General features: G+C 42.7%; 1 protein-coding gene and 1 long non-coding RNA gene across 9 annotated transcripts in view; one reads left to right on the top strand and one right to left on the bottom strand.

Moving 5' to 3' along the window:
* Positions 1 to 16,981, bottom strand: part of SMARCA2 (SWI/SNF related, matrix associated, actin dependent regulator of chromatin, subfamily a, member 2) — a 277,308-nt gene that overhangs the window by 44,985 nt on the left and 215,342 nt on the right. The gene's annotated exons all lie outside the window — the stretch shown is intronic.
* On the top strand, positions 11,808 to 13,304 carry LOC132540758 (uncharacterized). Its single transcript, XR_009551904.1, has 2 exons — positions 11,808 to 12,019; positions 13,197 to 13,304. It is a non-coding gene; the product is annotated as an uncharacterized LOC132540758 (long non-coding RNA).

Below are 16,981 nucleotides of genomic sequence, written 5' to 3'. Positions count from 1 at the left end.
TCCTGTGAATGGAACCTGGAATTACTTGTTTCTCCACTGGATGGCAACCTTCCTTCTCCCCTCCCCTCTTTTTCTTTCTTTTCTTGTATTATTATTAATAATAATAAAAAAGAATATATATTGATGGTTCAGGATGTGCAAGAAAGAATTACAGGGAAGAAATAGCATGTAGCTCTGCTGACCAAATTGCAGAATGCACGATGTGCTGATTTTGCATGATTAGTTGCTTTTTTGTTTGTTTGTTTTGTTTTGTTTTGTTTTGTTTTGTTATTTACGGGAAACGGTTTGCATCCTGCAAAAGCATACCAGCCGACCACGGACTTGGCCTCACATGGGCCTAAGGGTGGCGCTCTCTGTCACCCAGACACACATTGCATCTTTCAGTGAAAGGCAGACAAGGACCAGGTTCTGCCCTCCCTGGCTCCCCAGCACCCGGCAGCAATCCAGCCAGGACCGAACAAGGAAAACAGGACCAGCCAACCAAATGCCCCCTCCGGCTCCTGGCCAGGGTTCCTCTGGGGGTGCCTGACCACCTCTGAGGACACTGGCAAGACATCATACGCCATCACGGTGGAACAGACCATTTTAGTAAAAACCGGAAAAGCGCAATTCCAAAAGCAATGTCTAGACAATGCAGGGGGATTGTCTAGGGTAGGAAATGGGCAATTTCAGCATGCTGATACTTTACTCACATTCAAATGACATATTTCTGCCCACCAACACCCTCTCTCTTCCTTTCAGTCTCTCTTTTTTTGAGGGACCCTTCCCAAAGGAGCTCTAATTGAATTCCAAAAGCAAACTCTCCTGATGTTACTGGGGACTGGAGGTGGCGTTTTGAATCCAGGGCTCCTGCGTTAAAGAATTCAAATTCAAACCATCATTGGCAGGTGAGGGAGACAGCACAGTAGTTCTGCAAGACTTTCATGCCTGAGGCTCTGAGGTCCCAGGTTCAATTCACCATTAAGTAGAAAGTGGCTTATTATTATTACTGTTTAATATTTCATGGGTGAGGAATTTTCTCCCCAGTGTGACTGAAATGAAGCTCTGTTCCAAGTGCCACATCATATCAGTTTGGTAAACTCCATTGCACTTTGGACAAAGGATTCCAGAACTATAACTTTAGACAATTAAGTTTTTTTTTTTTAGTATACATTTTATTTAGCTAAAGGGAGGGGGGGCTGGGTAGTAGTGCATCTGGTTAAGTGCACATAGTGCTGTGCACAAGGACCCATACAAAGGACCCAGGTTTGAGCCCCCACTCCCTACTGTAGCAGGGACACTTCACAAGCAGTAAAGGAAGCTGCAAGTATCTATCTTTCTCTCTCCTCTATCTCCCTCTCCTCTCTCAATTTCTCTCTGTCCTACTTAATAAAGTGGAGAAAGAAAGAAAAAAATGGCCACCAGTAGCAGTGAATTCGGTGCCAGCACCTAGCCCCAGCAATAACCCTGGAAGTGGGGGGAAAAAAAAAAAAAAAGAAAAAGGGTGGGGTAGACAACCAGAGCATTACTCTGGCACATGGAAAGCTGGGAGCAAACTTGAGATCACAAAGACAGACCAGTATTTTATCCTCTGCAAACCCAGAGTAGTCTGTTAGAAAAGTATGCATAAAAGCAGGGGAAACAGCATACTGACCATGCAAACAGACTCTCCTGCCTGAGGCTCTACAGAGCCAGGTTCAATCCCCAGCAATACCATCAGCCGGAGCCAAGCACTGCTCCTGGTAAAAATAGATATAGACAGATAGATAGATAGATAGATAGACAGAATGCATAAAATCAAATTGCCAAAGATGAGTTCAATCAGATACAAAAGGACACATATCTTAGGGTTCTACTTTTACGAAACAGGAGAGCACTGGTTACTAGTGGTTGAGTGGGGAGAAAAATGGGGAGTTAATTGGACTGCACAGAATTTCAGTTTATAATGATGAGAAGGTTCAGGAGTGTAGTATGTAATGACCTTTGTATGGGAAAAGCACTAAAATATAAACTTAGAATGCTCCTGGTGGCCATTTCCTTTCTTTCTGTCTGTCTCTCTTTCTTTTTCCACTTGATTAAGTAGGACAGAGAAAAAACAAAAACAAACAAACAAAAAAAGGTAAATTTTGTACTGTGTATTTTATCATAATAAAAACAATCAAATTCTCAGGCTGTTGAGATAGCTTTCTTGGATAGTGCACTGCTTACCCACGTGCAAGCTCAAGGTTCAAGCCCAGCCCCTACAGCACTGGAGGAAACTTTGAGATGCTATGGTCTATTTCACTCTGCTACTCAACCAGGGAGAAAAAAAATTGGGGAGATAGCATAATGGTTACGCCAAAGACGGTCAGTGGTCCTGGAGGTGGCACAGTGAATAAAGTGTTGGGCTCTCAAGCATGAGGTCTCAAATTCAGTCCCCAGCAGCTCATGCATGTACGAAAATATCTGCTTTTCTTTCACTCTCTCCAATTCCTAGTATTAAAAAAAAAAAAAAAAGCCTTTCATGCCTGAGGCTCCCAGGTCCTAGGCTCAATCCCTAGCAGCATATAAACCAGAGCTGAGCAGTGTCCTGATAAAAAACAATAGTACCTGATAATAAAAAAATAACTTAAAAAATATTTTTCTATTATCTTTATTTATTTATTGGATAGAGATAGAGAGAAATTGAAAGGGAGGGAGAGAGACACCTGTAGCTTCACCACTTGCAAAGATTTCCCCCTGCAGGTGGGGACTGGAGGCTTGAACCTGGGTCCTTGAGCATTGTAACACGTGGGCTCAACCAGGTGCACCACCACCTGGCCCCCATAAAATAACTTTGTATTAATGGGGCTGGGTGTTGGCATACCTGGTTGAGTACACATATTAACATGTACCAGGACCCAGATTTAAGCCCCCAGTGCCCCCCTGCAGGGGGGAGGCTTCGTGAGTGGTGAAGTAGTGCTGCAGGCCTCCACCTCCTCTCTCTCTCTCTCCCCATCTCCTCATCTCAATATCCCTGTCTCTAGCCAACAAAATAAAAAATAAATAAAATGCTTTATAAAGGAAGGGAAAAAATTAGCAAAAACAAGACAAAGGCGGCACTTAGCACACAATACTGGTGAAACCTTGCTCCTTCAGAGCTTAAACCATACAGTATTTCCACAAGCAGCATGTTTAGGCTTGCTCTGGCCAATGACAAGGCTTTTCAAAAACTCATTCAAATGTTATTAAGGACATCTCTGTGATGTAAGGATATAACTGTGTATAATTACACAGCACACAGTGAGCAAGCTTTTTTATTAAAGCATTTCTCAGATATTCCAGGAGACAAGTTGAACTAAAAGGTGAGGGCTATATATATGTATATATTATTGAAAGAGAAATACAGTGAGAGACACAGGAGCCAGGCAGTGGTGCACCCAGTAGAGAGCACATGTTACAGTGAGCAAGGACTGAGGTTCAAGCCCCTCGACCCCACCTGCAAGAAGGAAGCGTCACAAATAGCAAAATAGTGCTGTAGGTTTCTCTCTGACTTTTCCTCCCTTTCAATTTCTCTGTCTCTACCCAAAATAGATAAAATATAAAAAAGAATCGAGAGAGAGAGAGAGATAGAGAGAGAGAGAGAGACTGGGGGTGGAGGTAGAGGGATTGGTAAACCAGAGAGCACTTCCCAGGTTTGGCTTAACCGGGGACTTCAGAGGTCAGGCATGAAAAGTGTTTAATGCTATTTCCCTGGCCCTTTTTTTAAATTAAAATTTTTATTTATTTTGGATAGAGACAGAAAATGAGAGTAGAGAGGGAGAGATGAGGAGAGATACCTGTAGCACTACGTCACCACTCATGAAGCTTCCACCCCTGCAACTGAGGGACCAGGGGTTTGAACTTGAGTCCTTGTACATGGTTACGTGTGTGGTTATCAGGCGCCCGCACCCAGCCCTGGATATTTTTATTTTTTTATGTTTCTTTTTTAAGTATACTACCCTCCCCCAACACACACATTTTCTGGGATGTGACTGAGGATACAGCAGTTAACAGACCTTCATGTCTCAGCTCACTCGTTAGATGAGTCCTGTGCCAGTCCCTGTCTATTCTCTCCCTGAGCTGGGACAGCAATGTGCAATGTTCCTAAAAATGGGAAAGGTGTATAAATATTGTTGACTATAAACCCCATCGATTTGATGTTATCTGGGGTACTTTTTCTAGCCATGACATCATCTCCCCAGACAATATCCACCTGCATATCATATTTCAGGCTGAGAGGAAAAAAAAAAAAACTAGTATAGCCACAGGCCCTTTGGAATATAACTAAAATATGTCTAACGCCTATCTACAGAACGGAGACCCTGCAACTCTTCATCTGCACTATTCCAGCCTTTAGGTTCATGATTAGTCAGCAACTTGTTTGGTTTTGTATGTTAACTCTCTTTTCAGCCACCAGGTTCCAGATGCCAGCATGATGCCAACCAGACTTCCCTGGACAAACAACCCCACCAATGTGTCCTGGAGCTCCAATTCCCCAGAGCCACTAGGGAAAGAGAAAGGCAGGCTGGGAGAATGGATCAACCTGTCAATGCCCATGCTCATCAAGAAAGCAATTCCAGAAGCCAGACCTTCCACCTTCTGCATCGCACAATGACCTTGGGTCCATATTCCCAGAGGAATAAAGAATAGGAAAGCTATCAGGGGAGGGGAGGGGATAGGATATGGAGTTCTGGTGGTAGGAATTCTATGGAGTTGTACCCCTCTTATCCTATGGTTTTGCCAGTGTTTCCTTTTTATAAATAAAAAAAGAGAAAAGAAAAGAAATGTGCAATGTTGTGGTCTGGGAGGTGGTGCAGTGGATAAAGCACTGGACTCTCGAGTGTGAGATCCTGAGTTTAATCCCCAGTAGCACATAGTGATGTCTGGTTCTCTCTTTATCTCTCTCTCCTCTTGTTCATGAATAAATAAATAAAATCTTAGAAAAAGAGAAAGAAAGGAAGGAAGGAAGGAAGGAAGGAAGGAAGGAAGGAAGGAAGGAAGGAAGGAAGAAAGATGTTGATAGGAGGAGAATGGAACCCTGATGGAAAGCGAGTTTCAGGTTGAGTAAGAGAGCTCTTTCTCTCCCTCCCTCCCTTTTTTTGTTATCTTTATTATTGAATAGACAGCCAAAAAGTGAGAGGGAAGGGGGTGACAGAGAGAGAGAGAGACAGAGACACCTGCAGCCCTGCTTCACCACTCGTGAAACTTCCTCTCTGCAGGCGGGGACCAACTTCACAAGTGGTGATGCAGTGCTGCAGGTGTCTCTCTCTGTCTCTCCCTCTCTACTACCTTTCCCTCTTAACTTCTCTTTCCTATCAAATAAGTAAATAAAGTTTTAAAATTTATATTTTATTTATTATTTATTGAATAGAGACAGAAATCAAGAGGAAAGAGGGAAATAAAAGGGGAGGAAGATTGTATACTTAGTTTACTACTACAACAAATTAGAAAGACAGAGCACTACTCTTCTTTGTTTAAACCTTTATCAAGAGTATTCGAACATCATTTACCTGCCTTCCTCATCAGATAACAAGATATGGAGTAAAAATCCTTTTTTTAAAAAAAAAGTTATAGAGGGCAACATGGTGGCACATCTGGTTAAATACACATAATACTCTTTCTTTCCTTCCTTCCTTCCTTCGTTCCTTCCTTTCTTCGTTCCTTCCTTCCTTCCTTCTTTCCTTAACAGAGCACTGTTCAGCTCTAGCTTATGGCAGTGTGGAGGACTGAACCTGGGACTTCAGAACCTCAAGCATGATTCTCTTTTCATAACCGTTATGCTATCTGCCCCTGCTCGCCATCTTGTGATTTCACTCACTTCTTCAAACTTTTGATGGGGTTGTTCTAGAAAAAGATGTCAAAGGGTAGGGTTCAATCCCTTGAACTACCATAAAAAAGCTGATCAGGAGATGGCACAGTGGATAAAGAGGTCTGGAATTCAATCCCAGGCAGCACATGATATGAACTAGACATCCCAGAGTGATGTCTAGTTCTTTCTCTCCTATCTTTCTCATAAATAAATCTTTAAAAAAAAAACTCTCAAAAAATTTTTTCATCAGCAATAAGTAGCACTTAACTAGTCCTGGGAGCCCAAGTGTAAAATTCCCAGTCATGCCTTCATCTGCCAGCTACTTCAACAATAAGGTGGCCATTCACTGACAGTAAAAGGGGCACCTCCAATTTCCTATGTTCAAGAAGGCAAGTGACTTCAGTGCTTTGACCCTACCACTAGCCACAATGATCTGGATTGGTCTTTTTCTTTTTTGTTTTTTTAATTATAGTTTTCAAACCAAATGACAGGCTTTATATTCCTAGTGCATTTTTTATGATTTATTGTTTATCACTGAACTTAAAAATATTTATTTTAGTGAGAGATAATACAGAGAGACAGATACATAAAAAGACCAGAGCTCTGCTCAGCTCTGGCTGATGATGGTACTGGGGATTGAATCTGGAACTTCAGAGGCTCCAGTCATTTGCACAGTCATTATGCTGTCTTCTAGACCTTGTGTATTTATTTACTTATTTTTTACCTGAACACTGCTCAGCTCTGGTTTATGGTAGTACAGGGGATTGAACCTGGGACTTCAGAGCCTAAGACTTACTTAATCATTACTGAGAAAGAGAGGAAGGTAACAGAGAGAGGCCAGGGCATCACTCTGGCATATGTGATGCTGGGGATTGAACACCTGACCTCACATTTGAGAATCCACAGCAGTAGCCACTACACCACCTCCCAGGCCACCTTAATGCAATTCCAACTAAAATATACTGAGGTAACTTTTCATTAACTTACTTTGTATGCTCATTGGAGTTCTTCAATATAGTTTCTACTCAGTGTCCAGCAAGACTTAATGTATCTTTGATGATCCCATTTTTAGAGATTTATTTTTGGGCGGGGGAGACAGCATAATGGTTCTACAAAAGACTCTCAAGCCTGAGGTGAGGCTCCAAGGTCCCAGGTACAGGTTCAATCCTCAGCACCACCATAAACCAGAGCAGAGCAGTGCTTATGTATCTTTTGCTCTGTATCTCTTTTTTTTTAATATTTATTTATTCCCTTTTGTTGCCCTTGTTATTTTATTGTTGTAGTTATTGTTGTTGTTGATGTCGTCGATGTTGGATAGGACAGAGAGAAATTGAAAGAGGAGGGGAAGACAGAGAGGGGGAGAGAAAGGTAGACACCTGCAGACCTGCTTCACCGCTTGTGAAGCAACTGCCCTGCAGGTGGGGAGCCGGGGGCTCAAACCGGGATCCTTACGCTGGTCCTTGTGCTTTGCGCCACATGCGCTTAACCCACTGCACTACCACCCAACTCCCTACTCTGTATCTCTTTCATTGAAAATAAAATAGGGGTCAAGTAAGTGGTGGTGCACCTGCTTGAGCCTACACATTACAGAACTAAAGAATACAGGTTCAAGCCCTTGGTCCCTAGCAGGTTGATTTAACAGTACTAGAGACATATCTATCTGTCTATCTATCTATCTATCTATCTATCTATCTATCTATCTCCTCCTTCCCTCTCAATTCCTGTCTCTAACCAAAAATAAACTTTATTTATTTATTTATTTTTTATCAGAGCACTGTTCAGCTCTGGCTTATGGTGATGCAGGGGACTGAACCTGGGACTTTGGAAACTTAGGCATGAGAGTCTCTTTGCAGAACCATTATGCTATCTAACCCTGCCCAACTTTAAAAGAAATAAAATATTAAAAACAAAAAATACCTATAAAATAAAAAATTATAAAATTATATATTTTTTAAGATAAATTTTTATAATGTGAGCTAAAGAGATAGAAAGGCCAGAACACTGCTCGGGCATGTGCAATGCCAGCAGTTGAACCTGGGCCCTTCAGCATGCAAGCCCAACATTCTACCCACAAAGCCAACTCCCTGGTAGCTGACATCGCTGTTTTCAACTCTTCTGATCAGACGTGTCCAGTTTCACTTGCTATGTTGACACTGCTTGCTTCTTGGCTACACTGGCACCTTGGTGCCCACTATCCTCTTCTGGGGATTTTCACTGACTGTCATGTAGGGTTGACTATGGGAGACAAGGAGGTACCACAGTGACACACTTTGCTGTGTGTGTGTGTGGACGAGGACATATACTTGGTAACACCAACACACCTGCTAAAGACCTGTGGTCACAGTGTGCATGTGTAATTGATACCCTGAGACATGGACTGATGAACTAGACAGCACAGAGTTAGTATAAATGCAATGACTTGGTATATTGTGGTGTCCTGGGCTGACTTCATATGTTGGATCCTAACCTTCCACTATTCTCAGAAGGCAGCTGCATTTGGAGACAGGGACTTTAAAGACATGGCTAAGGTAAAGTAAGTCTAGTAGAGCAGGTCCTAATCTAATGAATTATCTTTTATTTATTTTTTTTACTATTATTATTTAAAAGTATTTTTAGGGCAGGGGAGATAACATAATGGTTATGCAAACAGACTCTTATGCCTGAGGCTCACAGGTTCCAGGTTCAATCCTTCACACCACCATAAGCCGGAGTTGAGCAGTGCTCTGGTAAAACAAAATAATAAGGGGCTGGGCGGTAGTGCAGCAGGTTAAGCACACATGACGCAAAGCGCAAGGATTGGCGTAAGGATCCTGATTCGAGCCCCCAGCTCCCCACCTGCAGGGGGGTCGCTTTGAAGCAGGTCTGCAGGTGTCTATCTTTCTCTCCTCTCTGTCTTCCCCTCCTCTCTCCATTTCTCTGTATCCTATCCAACAACAGCAGCTATAACAACAATAACAACTACAATAAGGGGAACAAAAATGGGAAAAATGGCCTCCGGGAGCAGTGGATTCATGGTGCAGGCACTAAGCCCCAGCAATAACGCTGGAGGAAATAATAATAATAATAGTTATAGAAAAAAAGAAAACTTAAAAAAAAGTATTTTTAAATTTCTTTTTGGATAGAGATAGAAATTGAGAGGGTCTGGGGTGGATGGGTGGGGAGAATACAGGTCCAAGAAGGATTCAGAGGACCTAGTGGGGGTTGTATTGTTATATGGGAAACAATACAATGGGAAACATAACAATATGTTATGCATGCACAAACTATTGTACTTATTGTTGAATGTAAAACATTAATTCCCCAATAAAAAAAAGAAAAAAGAAAAAAAAAAAAAAGGAAACCTTCTACATTGCTTTGGGAAGGGAAAAAAAAAGAAATTGAGAGGGAGGGGGGAGATAAAGAGTAAGACAAGACACCTGAAGCTCTGCTTAACCACTCCTTAATTGTCCCTCTTATCGGTGAGGACTCTGGTTCCTTGTACATTTTTAATATGTTCACTTTGTTGGGTATGCCATCGCCTGGCCCCTGTTTTTTTTTAATTGGGGGGAATTAATGATTTACAGTATATACAGTTGATAGTAAATATGCAAATTTCTATGCAAAACACTCTAAACATACATACACCCCAGCCTAGGTTCTCCTCCCACATCAGATACCAGGACCTGAAACCATCCCCCAGAGTCCTTTGTTTTGTTTGGTGCAGTACACCAAACCCAGTCCAAGTTCTGCTTTGTTTCCCCTTCTGTTTTTATTTCTCAATTTCTGTCCATGAGTGAGATCATCCCATATTCATCTTTCTGTTTCTGACTTATTTCACTTCACATGATTCTTTCAAGCTCCATCCAAGATGAGGTGAAGGTGAATTCATTATTTTTCATAGCTGAGTAGTATTCCATAGTATTCCACAATTTTCTCAGCCACTCATCTGTTATTGGACACCTGGATTGCTTCCAGGTTTTGTAAGAAGACACTCAGAGAGAAGGACAGGGAAAAAGGTAGCTGTCTGTGAGCCAAGAGTCTTCAGAAGAAAACAATCTTTGAGAATACCTTGGTCTTAATACTTCTAAGCTATGAAAAATAAATTTCTGTTGCTTAAGTCAGCCATTCTGTGATATTTTGTTACGACAGTCCCAAGTAACTAACTCATGTGTGCTAATTTAAATTTGTTGTTGAGGGGCTGTTACAACTATGCGAAATACAATAATTGTTTTGCCTGAAAGATCCCCACCCATTCCATTCCTTTGATCTATCTTCTTTCTACCCTCAAGACCCTCCCTGCCTGCAGGGTAGTATTATTAATCCTACCAGTTAAAACCCTTGCAACAGTTGCTAAGGAAGTTCCTACCTTCCCAGCTCCCTTTTGTCTTTTTCCGCCCCTTTCCTAGCCATTTCCGTTTCTGACTTGCCACTTCCGGGTCCGACCTTTAAAAGCCTTGGCCCTCTGATCAATAAAGAACCGAATTGCCTCGCCACCACAAGTCTGTTCCTGAGTCATCTCTCTCTCATCGCTGAGTGAGTAGCAGCCCAGGCTGACTCCAATCAAGTTCTCTCCAACCCAGAGAGTACATGCCCGGGAAGAGGCACCCCTACGCTAGCCTGGCAGACCTGAGTTCAAATCTTAAATGCAGGGGGGAGGTTTCACAAGTACTGAAGCAATGCTAAAGCTCTCTCTTTCTCTCTCTCTCTCCCCCTTCCCTCTCTCAATCTCTGCCTCTATCCAATAAATAAAATATTTCTGGAAAAGAACTAGAATCATAGAAAGAAACCAAGTCAGTAGTTCATGACTAAGATTCTCAAGTCCAAGTGTGAAGGAGTACAAACGCCTAGACAGTGTGGGAGGTGGGGCTGAGTGCACGTCACCCATGCCCATTAGCACCAAGAGTAGGATAAAAGTGACAGGGGCTGATCCCATGAAGGCTGTGAACCCACACACACAGAGACACGCACCAGTGTGTGGCTCTGGAGACACAGGAATATGTACCCACTCATATATGCACACACCTTGTGTTACTAGATTGTTGGACTGGCTGGCCCCTGATAATGCTGACTTGGAAACGTACAATGGATTCGGATTCCAATCTGGTCAGCTCAAGCAACATCTGTTTGGTGTTTCCAAGTGCGTGTGAGGCTATTGGAAGTATGGCTGTACTGCTTTACTTCATGTTGGATCACAAGAACAGCTGGAGGGGCTGGGCGCTGGTGCACCTGGTTAAGTACACATTACTGTGTTCAAGGTCCTGGGTTTGAGCCCCCACTCCCCACCTGCATGGGGGGGATTCTTTGTGAGTGGTGAAGCAGGTCTGTAGGTATCTCTCTTCCTCTGTATCTCCCCTCCCCCTTTCAATTTCTCTCTGTCCTATCAATTAATAAAGGAGAAAAAGGGCTGGGGAGATAGCAAAATGGTTAATGAAAAAAGTCCCTCATGCCTGAGGCTGTGAGTTCCCAGGTTCAAGCCTTAGCACTACCATAAGCCAGAGTTAAGCAGTACTCTGGTAAAAATAACAACAGTAATAGGAATAAATAATAATAATAGAAAGAAAAAGGGGAGAGTAGAAAGAAAAAAATGGCCCGTAGGAGCAGTAGATCTATAGTATAGGCACTGATCCCAAGGAGATGGAGAAGAAGGAGGAGAGGGAAGAGGAAACTGGAATGCAGCTGAGAAAATGGCTCCAATGGCAGAGAGCATGGGAGCTACATATCTGAGATGCATAAGGTTCCTGGTTCAGCCCTCAGCGTCAATCACATCAGTGGCCTCTGGCTGCTCTCTTTCTCAATGCCTCACTGGAAACTCTCTTGTCTCTCATATATAATAAATATAAGCCTTTTGGCAAAAAGAGCTACAAGGCTTAAACTCTTCAGTCCTGGATAACTGAAAGCTGTATGACATAATTTTCTATTCAGAGACAAGTCTTTTTAAGACACATCTCTAAGGGTCAGGTGATGGTGCACCTGGTTGAGTTTGGCCTATCTGCTCTCCTGGCTATGGTTATGCCCTCCAATGTGAGCCAACAGCGGGCATTGCTGATGAGTCTGAGGTCCTGCCAGCACCAGGTGACAGTGATTATGGCTCCTGCAGAGCTTGTGGCTGGAGAGCCTCCAGGCCACTGTCCCAGGGGACCATCTGATGGCCTCAACTCTCCCAGAGTCTCTGGTAGCCTTTCTTCTGAGCAGTCAGGATGGACGGGCCCATAGCTGCCCAGTGCACCAGCGAAGTCTAAGCAGTTTAAAAAGGTGAACAAAAGGGGGCCGGGTGGTAAAGCAGTGGGTTTAGTGCTCATGGTGCGAAGCGCAAGGACCGGCTCAAGGATCCCTGTTCAAGCCCCCAGCTCCTCACTGCTTCACAAGCAGTGAAGCAGGACTGCAGGTGTCAATTTTTCTCTTCCCCTCTCTGTCTTCCCCTCCTCTCTCGATTTCTCTATGTCCTATCCAACAATGATGACAGCAATAACAATAATAACAACAACAATGATAAACAACAAGGGTAACAAAAGGGAAAAAATAGCCTCCAGGAGCAGTGAATTCATAGTGCTGGCTCAGAGCCCCAGCAATAACCCTGGAGGCAAATAAATAAAGTGAAAAAAAAAAAAAGATGAATAAGAGCACAGCAAAGAAAAATGTTTGTGTTTGACCTGTTTATCTAACTGATGTTAATTCACTGTATAATGTGTTCTCCATTTGAACCAGGCCTTAGAATGTGTTTCCTGGTAAGTCCCGCCAGAGGAGTAAACAATAATAGTTATTTTTTATTTTTATTTATTTATTATTTTTTAATAGTTATTTTTTAAAAAAATATTTATCTATGTACTTGCTTGAGAGACAGGGAGAGAATGAAAGAGTATATGTATCTATGTAGGGGGTGTGTGCAAACAAGAACCAGAACTTTACTCTGGCACATTCAATGTCAGGAATTGAATTCAGGACCTCATGCTTGAGAGTCTTCACCACTAAGACACCCCCCAGGCCACAAGACATCATTTTGTTCCAGCAACATCTTGGGGTCCCACCAGTGAAAAAGCCATCAATCTAAATGCTATGGAGTTTATTTCAATTTCAAAATAAATTTCAAGTTGGTATGAGATTGTCACATTTTAACACAAAAATTAGAATTCGTACAAAAGTACCTATGGCGTATTGTAAAAGTACACGGAAAGAAGAAATCAGCTATGACGGTAAGAAAGAAGTGATATTTTCACCATTATTTGAAAGATGGCATAGTTTGGGAACTGGGGGAATAATGGTTCTGCAAAAGACTTTCATGCCTGAGGCTCTGAGGTCTAAGGTTCAATCCCCAGAGCTGAGCAGTGCTCTAGTTAAATAATATCAAAATTATTTTCTTATCTCACCTCCTTCTACAACAACTTGGATAATTAAACATAGCACAGACTTCTCTCTGCTTTTTCTCTTTCAGTTTTCAATGAAGAAAGGGAGATGGCATTTTCATGTAATTCCAGCCTAAGCAAACCACAGAGACAATGGAGAGGAATGGAAAATTGTGATACATTCATCTGTGACTGTGTGTTGTGTGTTGGTTTTGCTAGGTGGTAGAGGTTATGCGTGGAAAAAGAACCTGGGCTCTAATTCTGTTCGCAGAAAGAATGCAGAAGGTGAACATTTTTGAGATAGGAGAAGATAACCATCTGCAGTCCAAAGTATGAACTGAGAGGCGCCAAGAGGATTAGGAAAAACCCATAAGGGAGGTCTTTTACTTGATTCTGGGAGAGAGGAGACCTAAGAGTAAGCAGACAGACAGAAATCTTTGTTGGACTTGGGAGAAAGTTCCACATGTTCAGAGCACAACATTTGCATGCATGCATGATGCCCGGAGGCCAAAAGTTCAGTTCTTGGCTACACTATGCGACAAAGCTCTGGCTCTTCTCTCTCTGACTCTCTCAAAAATAAATCTTTTAAAAAATGAAGGGGGGTAAAAAAAAATGAAGGGGGTGAGGGAGATATCATAATGGTTATGCAAATAGACTTCTCATGCCTGAGGCTCCTAAGTCCCAGGTTCAATCCCCCGCACCACCATAAACCAGAGCTGAGCAGTGCTCTGGAGTTTCCCTCTGTATCTCTCTCAAAAATAAAATAAATAATTTTTTAAATGAAGATATGGCTGGGGAGATAATATAATGGTTCTGCAAAGAGATTCTTATGCCTGAGGCTCCAAGGTCCCAGGTTCAATCCCCAATACCACCATAAGCCAGAGCTGAGGAGTGCTCTGTTAAAAAAAAAAGGGGAGTCAACGCCCATGTTCAGCGGGGAAGCAATTACAGAAGCCAGACCTTCTACCTTCTGCAACCCTCAACGACCCTGGGTCCATGCTCCCAGAGGGATAGAGAATGGGAAAGCTACCATGGGAGGGGGTGGGTTATGGGGATTGGGTGGTGGGAATTGTGTGGAGTTGTACCCCTCCTACCTTATGCTTTTGTTCACTAATCCTTTCTTAAATAAAAAAATAAATAAAAAAAAAATAAAACAAATTCCAGTGCTGCATCTAAAAGCAATTTTAAACATGAAAAAAAAAAAGGGGGGGGGGAGTTGGGCGGTAGCGCAGCTGGTTAAGCACAGCTGGTGCAGAGTGCAAGGACCAACTCAAGGATCCTGGTTCGAGCCACTGGCTCTCCACATGCAGGGGAGTTGCTTCACAAGTGGTGAAGCTGGTCTTCAGGTGTCTATCTTTCACTCCCCTTGTCTTCCCCTCCTCTCTCCATTTCTTTCTGCCCTACCCAACAACAATATCAATAACAACAACAATAACTACAACAATAAAGAAAAAAAAATAAGGGCAACAAAAGGGAATAAATAGATGAAATATTTTTAAAAAAACAATTGGGAGTTGGGCAGTAGTGCAGCAGGTTAAGTGAAGGTGGCACAAAGCACAAGGACCAGCATAAGAATCCCAGTTCGAGCCCCTGGCTCCCCACCTGCAGGGGAGTTGCTTCACAAGCAGTGAAGCAGGTCTACAGGTAGTCTCTCTTTCTCTCCCCCTGTCTTCCCCTTCTCTCTCCATTTCTCTCTGTCCTATCCAACAACGACGACAACAATAATAACTACAACAATAGAACAAGGTCAGCAAAAGGAAATAATAAAAAAACAAGAATAGGGGCTGGGTGGTGGCGCACCTGGTTGAGTGCACATGTTACAATATGCAAGGACCCAGGTTTAAGCCCCCGGTCCCCACCTGCAGGGGGAAAGCTTCACAAGTGGTGAAGTAGTGCTGCAGGTGTCTCTCTGTCTCTCTCCCTCTCTATCTCCCCCTTCCTTCTTGATTTCTGGCTGTCTCTATCCAATAAATAAATAAAGGTAATTTAAAAAAAAAAAAACAAAAAACAAGAATAGCCCTACTAATTCTCTGGGAATACATGGGGATGAAGAATCCAGCCCTGAGGAGGGGGGTGGGGTAGGGCTGCATTGGAGGCAAGGAAGCAGCAACTCTTGTCTCTAAAAGAGAGGGGCTGGGGAGACATAATGGTTCTACAAATGACTTTCATACCTGAGGCTCCAAGGTCCCACATTCAATACTCAGCACCACCATACACAAGAGCTTATGGAAACATACAAGCCCTGTTGACAGAGAAACTGCAGAATCTCGGTCCCTCATCCACCCTACAGCAAGGCCAGTGAGTTCCCAGCAAAATGGGGTGCTCTTACAACCCAATGAAAGGACTTGCAAATAAGGTTAACAGGCTGGACAGATGATAGGGCTGGGGTTCACTGAAATTGCCACAAAAGAGCTGGGCCTCCCAGCAAATTAAAAATAAGTCTTAGGGAGTCCGGTGTAAGGATCCCGCTTCAAGCCCCCCAGCTCTCCACCTGCAGGGGAGTCGCTTCACAGGTGATCAAGCAGGTCTGCAGGTGTCTCTCTTTCTCTCCCCCTCTGTTTTCCCCTCCTCTCTCCATTTCTCTCTGTCCTATCCAACAATGATGACATCAATAATAATAACAATAATAACTACAACAATAAAACAAGGGCAACAAAAGAAAATGAATAAATAAATAAATAAACATTTTAAAAGGTAAGTCTGGATGTGGTGGGGGTAGACAGCATAATGGTTATACAAACAGATTTTATGCCTGAGGCCCCAAAATTCCAGGTTCAGTCCCAACCCCACTCCCCACCCCGCACTACCATAATAAACCAGAGCTGAGCAGTGCTCTGGTTTAAAAAAAAAAAAAAAGGCCTGGATGTAATGGTCCCAATATAAACTCCCTACCCTTGACTTTCCTTGGCTCCTTCTCCAACCTGGATACAAGATTACAGATGACTCTGGTTTCTTCCCAACACTCTTGATGTGTTTCTCCATATCTTTTTATTTATTTTTTGTCATTTATTTATTTCTTATGTATTAGGTAGAGACAGAGAAATGAAGAAGGGAGAGACAGAGAGACATTTGGGGGTAGAGGTAGATTACATAATGGTTCTGCAAAGAGACTCTCATGCCAGAGGCTCCAAAGTCCCAGGTTCTATTCCCCACACCAACATAAGCCAGAGTTGAGCAGTGCTCTGGTAAGAAAATTTAATTAATTAATTAATTAATTAATTAAATTTCTCTATAAAAGAGAGGGGAGATTTATAGCTACAGCACTATAGCACAAAGTTTCCTCCCTGCAGGTGGAGATTGGGGACTTGAACCTTGGTCCTTGCACACTGTAATATGTGGGCTCCTACCTCATGCTTTCATAAGGGAATATGCTTCCCCCCAAAAAAAAAAAAATTGCTTCAACTTAATTTATTTTCTTTTCTTACTGGATAGAGACAAATAAATCAAGAAGGGTAGGGGAGATAGAGAGGAAGAGAAAGACATCTTCAGACCTGCTTCACCCCACTGCAGGTGGGAACTGGGGACTTGAACCTGGGTCCTTGCACATTGATAAAATGGGTATGCCAACATGGTCTAGGAGGTGGCACAGTGGATAAAGCGCTTGACTCTCAAGCAGGAGGTCCTGAGTTCAAGCGCCGGCAGCACATGTACCAGAGTGATGTCTGGTTCTTTCTCTCCTCCTATCTTTCTCATTAATAAATAAATAAAATCTTTAAAAAAAAAAAAAGGGCATGCCACCACCTGACCACTCCCCCCCCCTTCAACTTTAGTAAAAAGCAGAAAAATAAACTTTCAGGTGTTTGGGGTATGGACAGAATGTATATAATGAATCAAACCACCAGGGGCCAGAGAGATAGCTCACCTTCCCTCTCAA

This window comes from Erinaceus europaeus, chromosome 10 (genome assembly GCF_950295315.1).
Source record: "Erinaceus europaeus chromosome 10, mEriEur2.1, whole genome shotgun sequence".
Lineage (NCBI taxonomy): Eukaryota > Metazoa > Chordata > Mammalia > Eulipotyphla > Erinaceidae > Erinaceus > Erinaceus europaeus.
The sequence above is the reverse complement of the archived record's forward strand: the minus strand, read 5'-3'. Positions and strand labels throughout refer to the sequence as shown.